Source organism: Propithecus coquereli, unplaced genomic scaffold, assembly GCF_000956105.1.
Source record: "Propithecus coquereli isolate 6110/MARCELLA unplaced genomic scaffold, Pcoq_1.0 Scaffold348, whole genome shotgun sequence".
NCBI classification, from domain to species: Eukaryota; Metazoa; Chordata; class Mammalia; order Primates; family Indriidae; genus Propithecus; species Propithecus coquereli.
Genome location: NW_012149152.1, coordinates 1,172,652 through 1,188,748, shown reverse-complemented (window position 1 = coordinate 1,188,748; position 16,097 = coordinate 1,172,652).

The following is a 16,097-nucleotide window of genomic DNA, read 5'->3' as shown; positions in this document are numbered from 1 at the left end:
ACTCTTGCTCAGGCTGGTCTCGAACTCCTGACCTTGAGCGATCCACCCGCCTCGGCCTCCCAGAGTGCTAGGATTACAGGCGTGAGCCACTGCGCCTGGCCAGCCGATACGTTATTATAATCACAATCTAAACTCCGTATCCCTTCTTTTCCTTCTTGTTTCTTTTTCCTTCCTTGAACGGCTTCTCGGAAGGCTGTGTCTTTCTACTCTGCTGTCTCTTGTTCAGGCCTTCATCATGGTATCCACAGTGTAAATCAGCTCTTCCTTCAAAACGGTCAGAGATCATTTGAAGAACTATGCATTTGATAATGTCATTTTTTTTGCCTTGATCCACACAAACTTTTCTTAATTTTCTACCAAATAAATTTATATTCTTGGTTATAGCTATCAAAATTCTTCATAATCTCACTGTGAATTGACTTTCAGGTAATTTTTCGAAGTTCATTCTCAAAGTCAAAACCATTAGTAAATTCCTAGATAGAAAATGTTTTGTTACGCAGGAAGGGATAAAAAATTACCAAAACTTAAACAGTTAAAAAGAAAAACCTTAATCAGCAAAAATTTAACTTTCTTTTGAGCTGAGATGGAGGTATATATCTAATTTTTTTTCCCTTCGGAAGCTCTCCATCTTCTTAAAATCTAATCTGGACCAGCAAGGGAAGGAAACTTGCATTACTTCAATGGATCCCTTCCAAACATTTGCTTTATATGGCCAAGAAGCACTTGTACTCTTTGCAAAATAGCATGATCACATTATGCCCATTCATTTAAAGGTTGGTTTCTAATAGGCTTGTCCAGACTTGGGGGCCTGCCTAGTCTAGGTAATAACACACTGTTCATTTCTTCAACTAGTAGTTATCATTTCAAAAGCAATTCATCGTTTTAAATAATGAGATAACTGTTGGTGAGAATCACAGAAGCAATTCTTGCCAGCTGGCATTTGTCAGTGAGTAATATATCACCAAAGGGATTGGATGTTCTTAGGGGGTGAGGCCAATACATCATCCATATGAAATGCTGTGATGATATATTGATGAAAATCAGGATGTCCAAGAAAGGGATTAGATCTTTTCCTTTTTTAGTAGGAGAAAAGAGGAAAAAGAGGAAGAAAAAAATCCTTTAATTTAGAAAAATAATAAAGCACCCTGAGGATCTTTAAATTACAGCTGTGTCATTGGTAAAGTGTAATAAGAATAACCAAAGGAATGAGGCAATTTTTCTTTAAAAAAAGAATAAAATATATACCTTTCCAATTGTGAAGTATTATAAAGTAGATTTCCTTAACAAACCAGCTGTATTTTAAGCCCGACTTCCTGCAAAGCCACGAAGCAATGCAGAGCCTTGCCTTGATGTCATTAAGCAAATAAAACTGTGAAGGTGCAGCTTCCTAAACAGGGAATTACAGGAGGCTGAGTTGTTTCACCTCTAGGGGGTGGATGGGGAGGGTTCACTCTTACAGACCAAGTGCGTTTCTAACTTAACAATACATGAAGTCTCTAGTTGCCATGGCAATCATAAGACTACAGTTTCTCCCCATATGTAATGTAATAAAGCTATCGTTTACATGAAGAACAACATTTCAGGATAACATGAAATCAGTATTTGAAAAAAAACACATTTTATTTTTAAAACCTTCACAAAAGGCTCACACGTGCTTGTACTCAAACCCCGCCACATACACACACCATGTATAAACTACTTCTATTTGAAAGCATCTCTGGTTCTTGAGAGTACCCTGGGGCCTCCTTTTTCACTAATACGTAGCTTAGATTTTAAGTGTCCCATGTTATCATGTTGCTGCTAGACACATGCGCTACAAATACCAACAGCCTGAGACAGGAGCCTGCTTCTACACATGGGACTGATTAGATGCTAAGTAAAATCAGTCACATTTCTGATGGGTTGTTTTAGGTTTTCAGTGCTCATAAATTGTAAATGTTGTCTGATTATTAAAAAGTTTGGAGTTAGCATTTGGAGGGATGAGAGAAAGTGACTTGTCATGACAAGTAAATTTGGATGCCACTTTAAAGAAGAAGAAGACCAGAAAGGCAGAGAAACTAGTGAAAGAAACTGACCAGCCCTGGGGTGAGACTTAGTAACATAATAGTGAGTTTCAAAAACAGGAAATTTTTTTTGTAAGTGTGAGTACAGGCTGCAGATATTACAAAAGGCAGAAAGGTAAATTAATCTAAAGATTATAAGATAACTTGTTTCCCTTGCTGTGTAATTAATATCCCTCCATCTTCTGGAGAGTTCGGCACAAATTCAAACAAAAATATTCTTTGAGCAGTATTGCTTGGTATTTGATGAATAAGGCATGTGCCTTTCCATCTAGGAGTTTCCAATTGAGCGGAAATTGGGTATTGAGCCCGGAAAGGAGAAAAACATGAAAGGGCATGTACAGTGAGAAAAAACAAAAAAAGGGGGTTGCTTAGTAGGCACAGCAAAAGTTTCTTGAAAAAGGTGATTAGCATTCTGCTGCTTAAAATCTGGGTTATTGTCTTATAGATGTCTGTATTACCGCTGCATAGAAAAGTAACAGGTATCTAGGTGCTATGGTTTGGATATGGTTTGTCCCCCAAACCTCATGTTAAAATTTGATCCCTGTGTGGGAAGTGTGGCCTAATGGGGGGTCTGGCAGATCTCTCATGAATAGATTAATGCATCCCTCAGAGTTGAGTGATTTCTCACTCTTTTAGTTCCCAGGAAAGATAGTTATTAAAAAGAGCCTGGCACCCTCCCACCAGCCCCACCATTCTCTCTTGCTTCCTCCGTGTGATTTCCATCCATCTGCCTCCCTTTTCCCTTCCCCCAGGAGTGAAAGCAGCCTGAGGCCCCCACCAGAAGCTAAGCAGATGCCTTTGCCATGCTTCCTGCACAGCCTGCAGAACCGTGAGCTAAATAAACCTTTATATAAATGACCCAGTCTCAGGTATTCTTTTATAGCAACACAAAACCAACTAAGATATTAAGTGACACTAAATATGTTTAAATCAAAGAGTAAATAAAAAATCAATCAATGAATAAATGAACAAATGTTGAATGACTTTTGCATGACATGTAGGATACCAAATTTTGTGAAATATGTAAAGTTTTCTCTGTTAGGTTTATTCCAGGTGGGAATCCGAAAACTTTGTATAGGACAGAACGTGCTTAATGCAAAACTTAGGCTTGTGAAACAATAGCTGCAGGAGTCTAGGGAGTCCCTGGACTTTGTAGATTTGACAGACAGCTGCAGCCAGTATTACTTCCCCTTCCCTCCCTGATAGAGACAAAGTTTATCTCCATTTTGAGAACAACTTTACTTTCAAATTCTAATGTAGTTTTTTCTAAATACTGATTTATGTTAGGCACGGAGTGTGTAAGACAGGGAGCTACAACCTCACATGTATACACATGTCCAGCAGGTAATGTACACAGTGGAGCAGGTTGAGGTATGACGGTTGGGTGTGGCAAGGACAGTGCAAGGGTGCAAGCTCCAGATTCTGGCTAAGGAAGCAGCAGTTACATAGTCCCAGACAATTTGTCCCCTTGAAGGCTAATTTTCAGCCTCTATCTAGAGCTTAGGTTTAGGTGGATTTGGAGAAGAGGGAGGAGAGGAGGCTGCAGAGATTGATCGCAGTCCTCAATGCTCATACCTTTGCAGGCCGTGAAGAGCCATTGAAGACTTGTAGCTGAAGAATGGTATATATAATAGTAGTAGTTTCTAATTTAGCAACTGGGTTTCCAATTAGGAAGGCAATTTGTTGTAATGGAATGAGCCCTGAGTTTGGTGACAAACCCTCCCATTTGTGTCCCAATTGTACCACTTATATCTTGATTTAATGAAGGAATTCCAGTTAATTTCTATAAGCTTTATTTCCCTTCTGTGCAAAATAGTACAATAGTTTTTTTTTTTTTTTGAGGATCAGAAAATATATGGAAAGGGCTTCCTAGCTTCTAAAGTGATGTTCAAACATATTTAGGGTTTTAGTCAAAAGGAAGAGAGATTGGAATCTTAGAAATGCACTGGGATCCTACCCTAATTGTTCCAGACAGAGAGAGTGGAACTAATATTTGCATAACAATTAGGCTGGTGACATACTTTGGAAGACTAAGGAGATAAGAAAACTCCCCTGGAACCCTCTGTTATACTCTGTGTGAGTAACAGAGGAGAACACACGGAAAACAATCTAGAATGACAAATGAACATTTACTGAACGCTCTGAGAGGTGCATCCTTTAGTTCTGTGGGGGAATTCGGTAGGGGCTGGGAGTACGAAGTCTCTAATGGTTGTCTTCAGGTTACCACGGGCCTTTTAGCAAACAAAGCCTCTATAGCAGTATTGGTCAGAAATGTAGATCCTGGTCTATGGATTCATTAAAGGAAAGAGGAACCAAAAAAAAAAATGGGGATAGCCCTTGAGACAATCCTCTTTTAGGGATTCAAGTAGAAATAATTATTATGCATCCCCACCACTACCTCCCAAGTTTTCAGTATTCCCATCCAAATTAGGCAAGGGGCTTCTTCTTCCCCTTTCTGTGCTGCGATGGTCAGAGTGCACTCATTTGCACCCGCCCTGTGAGGATGTCTGGCAAGGAGCACAACATAGCAGTGAGCAGGGTAAAGGTAATGGACATGTTCCTGGTGCAGTGGCCAGGAATCACCAACCAGAAGACGGCAGTCCTGACAGGTAGCATCAGTTCACATCCTGGCATGCGATACTGTCTGGATTTCTAACAGCCTGAGAGTGACTGGGTAAGAGGTGGAAGAAAGTTTTGTGAAGGTTTATCCATCATGTTGTAGTGCCCCAGACACCTTCCCACTGCCTGACTTTTAGGTCGCTAACAGGAAGCTGATAACAGATGGATCCTTGCAGGGGATGGCTGTACTTTGGCACTTAGCCAGCTTACCAGTGAGTGACGAGAACCTGGTTAGAACAATCTGTTTTTGAATAAGCCATTTCAGCATCCAATTGTCCTCACTTTCTACAGATGATATAAATGATAAGGCATAGCCATTAGATGAATGCTGTGTGACATAGAAGTTTGTGGCCAAGGATTAGAGTAGTTCTATTTTAAGATGGGATGATGTTTGGATATACCATTAGGAAGTAGAGTTATCTCACAAACCCAAGAATTGTGGAGGGGAAGGGGGCACCCACAATTCTAGCCAATGTTTCTTTCTTGATGTCGGGGTTATCAGGTGACTCTGATGTCCCAAGAGATAGTCAGCTAGTGTCACCCTGGGGCTACTATATTAGATTGAATTTTATACCCTAATCTCAAAAATATGGTGTACATGTTTAGTGTCCCATTTATCACTGTCTATCAGATGGGCTGTGTTTCCATATGATGGTTAATTTAAGATGTCAACTTAACTGGATTAAGGGATATGCACATAGCTGGTAAAGCATTATTTCTGGGTGTATCTGTGAGGGTGTTTCTGAAAGAGACTGGCATTTGAATCAGTGGACTGAGTAAGAAAGAGTCACTCTGAATGTGGGTAGGCTCCATCCAAACAGCTGAGGGTCTGGATAGAAGACAAAGGTGATGGAAAGGTGAATTTTCTCTCTTCTTTTCTGGAGTTGGGACATTCATTTTCTCCTGCCCTTAGACATCAGAACTCCGGGTCCTCAGGCTTTCGGCCTCAAACTTAGAGTTACACCATCAGCTCCCTTTGTTCTCAGGTCTTCAGATTTGAACTGAGTCATGCTACTATCTTCCCTGGTTCTCCAGCTTTCAGACAGCCTATCACGGGATTCTCAGACTCCATAATCACATGAGCCAATTTCCCTAATAAATCTGCTCTCATATATCTATCTATATCTATATCTATATCTATGTCTATCTTTATCTATATCTATTGGTTCTGTCTTCTTGGAGAATCCTGACTAATACACTCGCCTTAATATTCCTTCTGTAAATGTATTTAGTTGTCACTTTGTGGAGAGTGTCTTCCACAACATAGCAATTTTTACAGAGTTGTATGGATCAATTCATTATATCAACATATCAATCTAAAAACCAGAACACAAACTATTTTGAGAGGAGGAATATTTGGGGAGGCCCTCTGTAATGATACAGGAAAAAAAAAATGTTTTTTTTCCTTTTCTGGTCTCACAACTAAGTTGACACAGAACACTTCAACTCTGGTCACCAAAATATGTGGGCATCTCTTCCCACCAACAGCAAACTCTGCAGCAGAAACCAGCTGGGTGCTCTCTAATTCAATTCAGTTCTGATACTATCTACTTGGGAATTGTCAGATACCACAGGTTGGGGATCATTCTCACTGGATGGCCACCAGTTTAGATGCCATTTGTAAGTAGTAAGTTGTCATTTATACTTCTGATCAACCAGCTGTTAATCAGCAGTTCCCCTGACTCCCTCCTCAGGCTCAATTAATTTGCTTGATCAGCTCACAGAAATTAGGAAAACACTTATGTTTATCCATTTATTATAAAGGATACTACAAAGGATAAAGATGAATAACCAGATGGAAGATATGCACAAGGCTAGTTATGGGGGAAGGGGTGGGGGGTTTCCATGCCCTCTTTGGGTATGCCACCCTTCAGGCACCTCCACATGTTCAGCTATCCAGAAGCTCCCTGACCATAGTACTTTTGGGGTTTAACAGAGGCTGGATTACATAGGTAAGATTGATGATATCATTGGTCATTTGTATCAACTCGACCTTCAGCCTCTCTCCCCTCCCTGAAGTTTAGGGAGTGGTAGGAATAAAATTTTCAATTCTCAAATCACCAGGTTGTTTCCCTGGTAACCAGCCCCATCCTAAGGCTATCCAGGAGCCCCTGGTCATCAGCCAACTCATTAGCATACAAAAAAAAGATTTATCACTTTGGTGATTCCAAGGGTTTAGGTGTTGTGCACCAGGAAACTGGGAGGAAGACCAAACATACGATTGTATTATATAATATTACACCCTCTGAATGGTTCTGTTGGTTTGTATGATTTCTTTTGGAGACTTTGTTCAGTAGGGTGAGGTGAATATCCAAGTGCTTAGACTTCCTTCTTCCTTGCTTCCTTTTACTAGTGTTCAGTGCACTAATGGTACTCTATTTTTCCAATAGTAGGATAAAGGTCAAGAAAGTAGTCCATTTGTTTGGCCCCTAAACTAACATTGTTTGAGTAAGAGGTATATTATCATGAATCACACACCACCCATCAGAGTTTTGAAGTTGCAATTTTATCGGGGTTGCTAGTTTGGACTTCATTTTGTCAGTGGACTCAATATTTTTCTTGGGCAATACTTCCCTCTAATACTGTCATTAAGGATCATGAGGCTTAACGGCCAACTAGACACAGGTAGCATTTGCCTCCTCTATGGAGAAAAACCAGAATAGTAAGCAGAGTATCACATTTTGGACAGATTTTCCAGGAAAAAATGCTAGGATTCACCAGGGAAGAGATGGGAAGCACCAAAAGTGGGTAAGGAGAGGGCTCAGGGCAATTTGCGTAACTAGGGACTGATGAACATCCAAGAGAAGCTCATGGATATGGGGAACAGTCAGAGAAAACCCTGAGGGCTCCATTCTCAGAGATGAAATTTTGAAACTGCCTATAATAATGTAAGTTCATAAGGCAGGAACTGTGAAAAAGTCTGATTTCTATAGAATTATAGACATAGCTAAAAGTTAACCAGCCATTTTTCCCTAACTTGCCTTCCCATAATTGCTTACTGCTATAACTGCTTACTGCTTAAGTTTCATGTATCCTTGACAGATACAAGATTTGTGACTTCCCTAATCACTTCTGTAGATAACATTGCTATCAAAAAAACCTAAGACTTATCTGTGAGATATCTTCCAGTCTCTGCATTCAGGGGGACCAATTAATGTCAACTGGACCAGTGTGCATGCATGGAAACTGACTCAACAGGTTCAGTGACCCTGTTCTCAGGAGCTGTCTCAGCCAAGAAGACAATCTCTGCTTCCCAAAACTATGAGTTCATCCCCAACCCATCAGCAGACCCAATTCCCTAACCCTTTGTTTGAAAAACTACCTTTAAAAATCTTAGCCCCAAAATTCTCAAGGAGATGGATTTGAGAAATTTCTCTCATCTCCTCACTTAGTGCCTTTCAATATTAAACTCTTTTTCAGCTGTGACTCCTGCTGTCTTAGTATATTGATCTCTATCTGGGAAGTAGGCAAGGAGCCTGGTTGGATGGTAACACATTTACAATCTTGGCTACAAGAGAACACCCTCACCCATGCAGGTCTTGGGCCTAGCACAGGGAGCTGCTTGGAGATTGCACAGACATTGCTCCAGAAAGGAAATCATGTAGAATCTCACAGGCATCAGTGCCTAGAGCAGCTTGAGCCAGGTGCCATTCTGAGAGCCTAGGTTCCGGGGAACCATGGATGCACCTGCTGCCTCTGTGAGGCTCCGAGGAGGGATAGAGGAGTCTAGGTGCTCACACCTATCCCTGGCAAGGTCCTGACTACCCTGTTGTGGGCTGCTGTTGAGACTGAGACATGAGTAGACAGAATTTTCCACAGTTTCTTATCCATGTTACTTGCCTACGTGGGGCCCCAGTCTTTTCAGTTACAGGTCCAAGGCATAATTTTGAGAGTTTGACATTGGAATGTGCCCCACTCTTGGGCTGAGTTTAGGTTGACATGGCCGCAGCCTCCACCTGGCTGTGGAGGGGCAGAGAAACCAGGCTTCTTGGATACACATATCTGGGAGGATGCCCACCATCCTGCAGCCAGCTGCCATGGGACCAAGTCTCTAGCAAACTGCATCCTCCCAGTGTCCTGCCAACACAGCCTGTCTGAGGAAGGCCCCGACCTCTCTGCTCACAGGCCTAAGGCACTATTTTGGTAGTTTAGAGCTGGGAAGAGCTCTGCCTTTGGGCTGAGTTCGGGCTGATGCAGTTATAGCTGTTGCCCAGTTGAAGTGGGGCACAGGAGCCTAAGCTCTCCTACATACACCCGGGACAATTCCCACTGCCCTGCTACAGGCTGCTATGAAACCGAGATGCAAGCAGATGGTACTCCCCCCCGTATCTTGCCCACACTATTTGGCTTCAAGGGGCTCCACCCTCCCAGGTCACAGGCCTAAGGTGCTAGTTTGGGAGTATAAAGCTGGGAAATGCCCCACTGTTAGGCTGAGTTTGGGCTGCTGTTGCTTCATCCCCATCCAGCTGGGGAGGGACAGGGGAGCCCAAGCTCTCTTATGCACTCCTAGGACAACTACCCCTGCCCTGTTATGGGCTCCTGTGAGACTGAGACATGAGCAGAACCCACTCCCTACACATTCCTGCCCATGCTCCTTGCCTGAAAGGAGCTCTGCCCTCTTTGATTGTAAGTCCACAGCTAGTGCCATCTCAATAACTTAAAGATGGGATGTATCCCACCCTCAGGCCAAGTTCAAAGTGACTTGGCTGCAACTGTCACTCAGCTGGGAAGGGACAGAGGAGACTAAGCTCTCCTAAGCACACTTAGGACAGTACTCGCCACCCCGTTACAGGCAGCTGTGGGACTGGGGACTAGTCTGCCCAATCCATTACAGCTACCACTTGGATCCTAATGGGTGGCTTGACAATGACTACCATCACCTCCCACATCACACCATCTGCTCAGGGGACAGAGACCCTACCCACACACCTGGCCCTCTGCTCCAACTACTAGCTTCTGAGAAGGCCAACTGAAGGCCCAAGAATTGGCCCCCACAGGACCCACTAACACTGCTGCCAGTATAAGGTGCTCTGGAGTCTGAAATTAGGCATACACAGCCCACGATTCCACCACTGGGGCCCAAAGACTGGCTCAGTTGGCATTCAATTCCCCAGCAAAATGTCACCATAGCCTCAACTAATTAGTGTTCCCTAAGCTACTAAGAAAATTACAGATACCACTGACCCAGTATACTTAAGCAATGTGCTTAAGCAATCTTATAAAAATCATACTACCGCAGGCATGCAAAATCAAGCCAAAATATTGGTGTATAGCATTATTATATGTCAACAATAACCAAGCTGAGAATCAAATCAAGAACTCAACCAATAACAAATACATCTTCCAGAAAAAACTCTTCCCATCAAAAGCAATTTCAGAAAATCAGAAAAAGGGACTGCTATCAGATATGCAGATATAAAAAATCCTCAGCAAAATACTAGCAAACCAAATCTGACAGCACATCAAAAGAATAATTCACTGTGATCAAGTGGTTTTCATTCCAGGGATGCAAAGATGGTTCAATATATGCAACTCAATAAATGTGATTTACCACATAAATAGAATTAAGAACAAGAACCATATGATCATCTCAATAGATGTGGAAAAGCCTTTTATAAAAGCCAGCATCTTTTCATAGTAAAAACCCTCAAAAATATTTTTTGCTCCAACTTGGAAGGAACTGGAGGTCATTATCCTAAGTGAAGTAATTTAGAAACAGAAAAATAAATGCCATAAATGCCGCATGTTCTTACTTATAAGTGGGAGCTAAACTCTGGCCACACAAGGGCACACAGAGTGGTATAATGGACACTGGAGACTCACAAGGGAGGAGGGCAGGGAGGGGGTGAGGGATGAAAAATGATCTATGGGGTACAGTGTACACTACTCAGGTGACTGGTGCACCGAAAGCCCAGACTCCACCATTGTACAATATATACATTGGGATATATATAATGGAACTCAATTTATATCCCATAAATCTATAAAAATAAAAAAAGGGAAAAAAAGGATCAGGAGGTATTATTTCAGAAGATCCACAAGACTTCAGAGGGGTAATTCCTGGCTCCTGTGAAGAGTTGTGATTCTGATGCTTAAAATGACTAGCCAAGACCACACAGGCAAACTTCTTCCAGACCACGGATGGATCTTATTATGTCCAGAACCTTGGTATCACCTTCAGAAGGTCATGCTGGCTACCGGGCCTGCTATTCTATCAATTTTCTAACAACCCAGGGTGAACCATTACAACACCCACACAGCAGGAATTTTGCTACAGAGGTTATTTACACTTAAACTGCATTGCAATTTCCACATCTGACACTCCCAAACCTGGTTTATCTCACTTCATAGAATTTATGACTACATATTATATCATTTGCTTAATTACTTTGTTTATTCAGTGTCTTCCTTACTGGAATACAAGCCACACAGTGAATAGTACCTCCAAGTCTAGAACAGTGCCAGTGATATACAATAACGTTTTGTGATCCTAAATATCTCAAAATGGAGTCTCTTAGGACACGTGACTCAGATCACAGTGAAACTGCTGACCCTTCAAAGTGATAAGCACATGTAAGGTGGACTGAGGTGATAAGATAACACCTGTTGTGACCTGAACCACTAGGCCTGACAAGAAAGTGAAGCCAAAAGGCTGCAGAGATAATGATTAGGGACAGTCCTGTAGATGGCAATAAAAACTGTAAAAAACTGATCATGGTTGAGACACCTGCAGAAACTCTGCCCATGAGAACTCTGAGGCCTATTTTTCATGGACAACAGCTGCTGGAAGTTCTCTTGAGAGAAGAGCAGGACCCGCCTGATGGTCAGCACTGTAGGGGCAATCCAGATCTGTGGGATTCATCAGTGTGCCGGTCTCCTGAGTCACTCGCTCTGGTTCCATTTTCCCTGTCTCCTATTACTGCCTGTGTGTGTTGAACAAAATATATTTGCATGTTTGTTGGCATGTGAAAGCCTTGCAATAAACCATTAATTTGAAAGCATTTAATTAGCCATTGAATCATTGCGAAAGCGTCCAACCTCCCAATCCCCTTACCACCCCCGCACACACCCCCACTGGAGTTGGCACAGCTAGGCTGATTCTAACTCGACACGAAAACCAGGCACATAAGAGGCACTCAATTAATATCGTCCCCTTTATGAAGGATTGATGCCAACAAATCTGTGACTCTTGCCGTGCCCTGGTCCCAAGCTCCAAGTCCATGTATTCCAGTTTCCTCCAGACATAAACCCATTTCCTTTACCTGCTTTGTTTTTCTCTTAGCACTTACCACTCTCTGACGTTATATAACAGATACACATCTACTTGCTTATTCTCTTCCTCTCCACTGTCCCCACAAGTGGAATACAAGCTCTATGAAAACTATCATTTCATTTATTTTTTGCCATGCTCTTTTCCCAGTTCTTAGAAAAGTACCTGACACATAATAGCATGACTTCCAAAGGTAGCTGAACTCCTGTGATCTGTTTTTGAGCCCCTCCCATCCATGGCCTTTCGTTCTCCTCCAAGCTGCTGACAGCACTTCCTTCCTTGCTCTTTCCTTCAGAATCTGGGGATTTTTTGCTTGTTTAGTGTTTTGTAGGGGTGGGGAATCTTCACCCTTTGCTATTTGGAATGATGTTTTGTATAACAGCAAATATCATTTGGAGATAAATCGTTAAACGTAGTATTCTTTCCAAACATGATAATAACTGTTTGTTCAAATGTTCAAATTCCAGTGTAACATAGCAGCACCAATTTTCTTAGGTGAATTATATCTGGCTTTTAAATTTGGAGACAGACGCAACTCTTTATTGGGGACCAGTAAGAGTCAGTCACATCATGTAATTGAATTGTTAATCTTTTTAACAAAACTTTGAGCTAAATTCTACTATGATCATTTTACTTTTGAGAAACTAAGACTCAGGGAAGTGGAGTTTCTGCTCCAAAATCATACATCTGGTGGCTGGCAGAGCTGTGTTTTCATTGAGAGCTTCCTTGCTGATGTTCTTTTCATCATCCTAATCTCCAAATCAACCTTCTGAAAACATTTCAAACCCAAATGAATGTGTGTACAAAGATAGAGAGGCTCATTCTTTCACAGTGTCCTTTAAAAATGTCATGTGGCTTTCAGTAAAGAAAGTTGGAGTGTCAAAGAACAGAAAGAAAAGGATAATCACAACAAAATATGTATTAACATGAAGTAACATACACTTCAACTACTCTGCCACCTAAGAAATGATCCATGTGTCTGGTACTAGAAGCTGTGAGAGAGAAAAAATTATGCATCTGTATTTTAGGTCAGTATTTCTCAGACTTAAATAATGTATAACTGCTAGTGTTTATTGAATTTTCTGTACTGCAATATTACCTAATTATACTTAAAGTTTCATGCTTATTGATCTTATACAACCAAGAAAATTAAAAATGTTGAAAACAACAAAACTATAAAAACAAAATTTGGTATCAACAATATTTATTTAATGTGGTACATGATACTGATTGATTAGAGTAAATGGTTATTTTAAATATGAATATAGTTCTGAAGTACAGAGTATAGAAATTTTTTAAGTTTGTCTAGAATATTTTACCCACTTATGTACTTATTTAATTTGTCCTCAACTTTTCTCTTTGGAACTACTGTGTAATCTTTGCAAAGTGATTGGTTTTTATTAGGAAAAAAATACAACATTCTTCTACCAAATCCTCTTCTGTTTTTATTGATGTTGCTTGGTTGTTTTTTTAAGTCTGAGACAATTAAAAGAGTTCTAACTGGCACTCATTCTGCCCTAATACATTTGAAAACAGGCATGAAATTTGCCAGCACTTGTTCATAAGGCAACCATGTAGATGATCTTGATTATATGTATATTTGTTTTCAAATCTAATAAAATAAAATCTCAAATTTAAAAAATGTCTTAAAAACTAAAATTTCCTCAAGAATATGAGTGCATAATTGTCTGAAGTTCTTCCAGGCGATGTCAAGCCAGTTTATGACACACTGCTATGGGCCACTCATAGCTGCGTCTTCTATGTACTAGGAGCTTCTGTCATGTAGGAGACTCTGCCTCATTGGTAGAAGAAGGAGTTCATCTGAACACGGCTAGAAGAGAACCTGCTACTTCAATTCCAGTGTCATTTGAGCAGGAAAGCACCCTAAAATGTGAGCATTGACAAACTTAGGCCTCCAATCCATATTTTTGTCTTTGGATTGTTTAGGAAATCATTTTCCAGTAATATTAATGAAAAATCAATCAAGAATAATGTGGGGCCTTTATATTGAATAATTGCAGTGACTGGGACATATAGATTGCTTGCCCATAAAGGAGACCCAGATACTAGCTGGCTGTACTCACTGGGGTCACAGGAAAGAAGGGATCTTACTGAAGCTGCTTACCACTTTCCTCCTGGGCAATGGACAGTGTTCAAGAGAGTTCCATGAGAAGTGGCTTTAAAAACTATATAGGGCATGACCCCTTAAGGGTATCCTGTATAGTATTCAGTCTTGCTCCTTCATATATATAATTCAAGAGAGGGAAGTTAGTTTTGTGGTTAAAACCTCAAGTTGCAAAGGTGGAGGGAATTGGATTAAAATCAATGACTGCCAGGTACTAGCTATATGGCTTTGGAAAATGTCCTTAATCTAAAAAATGGCAATAAGCGTAATATTCTTTTCATAGGGTTTTATAAGGTAACTGTCCATTCCTAGGTTATTTCTCTTGGAAAAAAATACTTATGTATCTGGATCATGCATCCACTCATAAGGGATAAAAATCAGCAAGAACAAAAAGCTGAAACACTTTGTAAGGCTGTTTCCAGATGCTAAGGCCCTATCCCGCCCACCCTGTGGCTAAGGGAGCCAGATGGAGAGCATGCAGGCTGAGACAGCATGCAGGAAATATGGCGGAAAGATCAATGGGAGCGATGGGCCAGGCCAGAGGTACCAATTCTCTCCTTGATTCTTTCACAGGGTCACCAGCCACCCTCTCTACTTTTCTTCTCCCACGATCAAGCCATGATCTGACAAAATGGTGTAGAAATCCAGGTTCTGCAAACACAAGAAAGCTGTTTTTGAAGATTTGTAAAATATTCTGACACAGTAAGCATCCTTGTTTGGTTCCCCTGGAATCCGACCCTGATAGAAGCATTCAAATATAAGTAATTTACGTAAAGATGGAAGAAAATCACAGTATAGGGATGTGGAAGTTCAACAGAAAAAGGAAGGGAGGTAGTCAGGAAAGGGCGCAATTTGAGCCAGCTACTGCTGTGGTGGACAAGAGCTTAACCCCCTGAGGAAACTCAAGCAGCCAGTGTAAGACTGTCAGGCTTTTACCAACCAGGGCACAAGGGAGCTCAGGCGCTTACAGACCGATTCCTGCCCATCATCCAGTGAGGATAGCTCTCGAGAAAGGGTGCACTGATTCTTCTGGCCTGCTGCACACAGATAAAAGGGGCTTCAGAGGGCAAAGCTGGTCATGAGGGAAAGAAAGGCAAGCATTGGCAGTAGAAGGTTCAACTGATGTGCAAGGAAATTATTAGGATGAAGAAACATAGGTAGGCACCAAAACTACTTGCTACAGTGCAGTCAGAGCCCAAATTAAGTTCACCTTGTCTTGTCACTGATTTTTTAAGGTAGTTGCCATTAAAAATTTCTTAAAAGAATAAATAAGTTTATAAAACCAATGAAGAGATGAAAGAGCAAGTTTTATTTCCCTTTGCTGGACAATTGATGCTCATCATCTCCTTCTTCTACCTCTCATTCTAAACTCTCCTCACCCTTGATCAGCTTGCCCTGAGGGGTAAAGCAGATAATTATGATTTTTGTTTTTGCTTCTGTTTATGTGGTGAATCACATTTATCAATTTACATATGTTGAACCATCCTTGCTTCCCAGGGATGAAGCCCACTGGGTTGCAGTGGAGTATTTTCTTAATGTGATATTGGATTCAGTTTGCTAGTTGGTTTGCAATATTGAATGTGATATATGAATGTGAATGTGATATTGAAAACAGTTCTATTAAGGATTTTGCATCTATAGTCATAATGGATATTGGTCTGTAGTTTTCTTTCTTTCTTTTGTCCTTTCCTGGCTTTGGCATCAAGGTGACAGTAGTTTCACAGAATGAGTTGAGGAGGATTCCCTCCCTCTCAATGTTATGGAATAATTTCTCCAGGATGGGTACCAGTTCTTCTTTGTAGGTCTAGTAGAATTTGGCTGTGCATTCATCTTGTATGAGGCTTGGATTTTTTGTTTGTTTGTTTGTTTTTGCTGGGAGAAGTTTTATTACTACTTCAATATTTGTGCTCATTATTGGCCTGTTTAGGAATTCTATTTCTTCCTGAATGAGTCTTGGGAGGTTGTATGTTTCCAGGAATTTGTCTATTTCCTATACATTTTCTATAATAATTTATGTGCA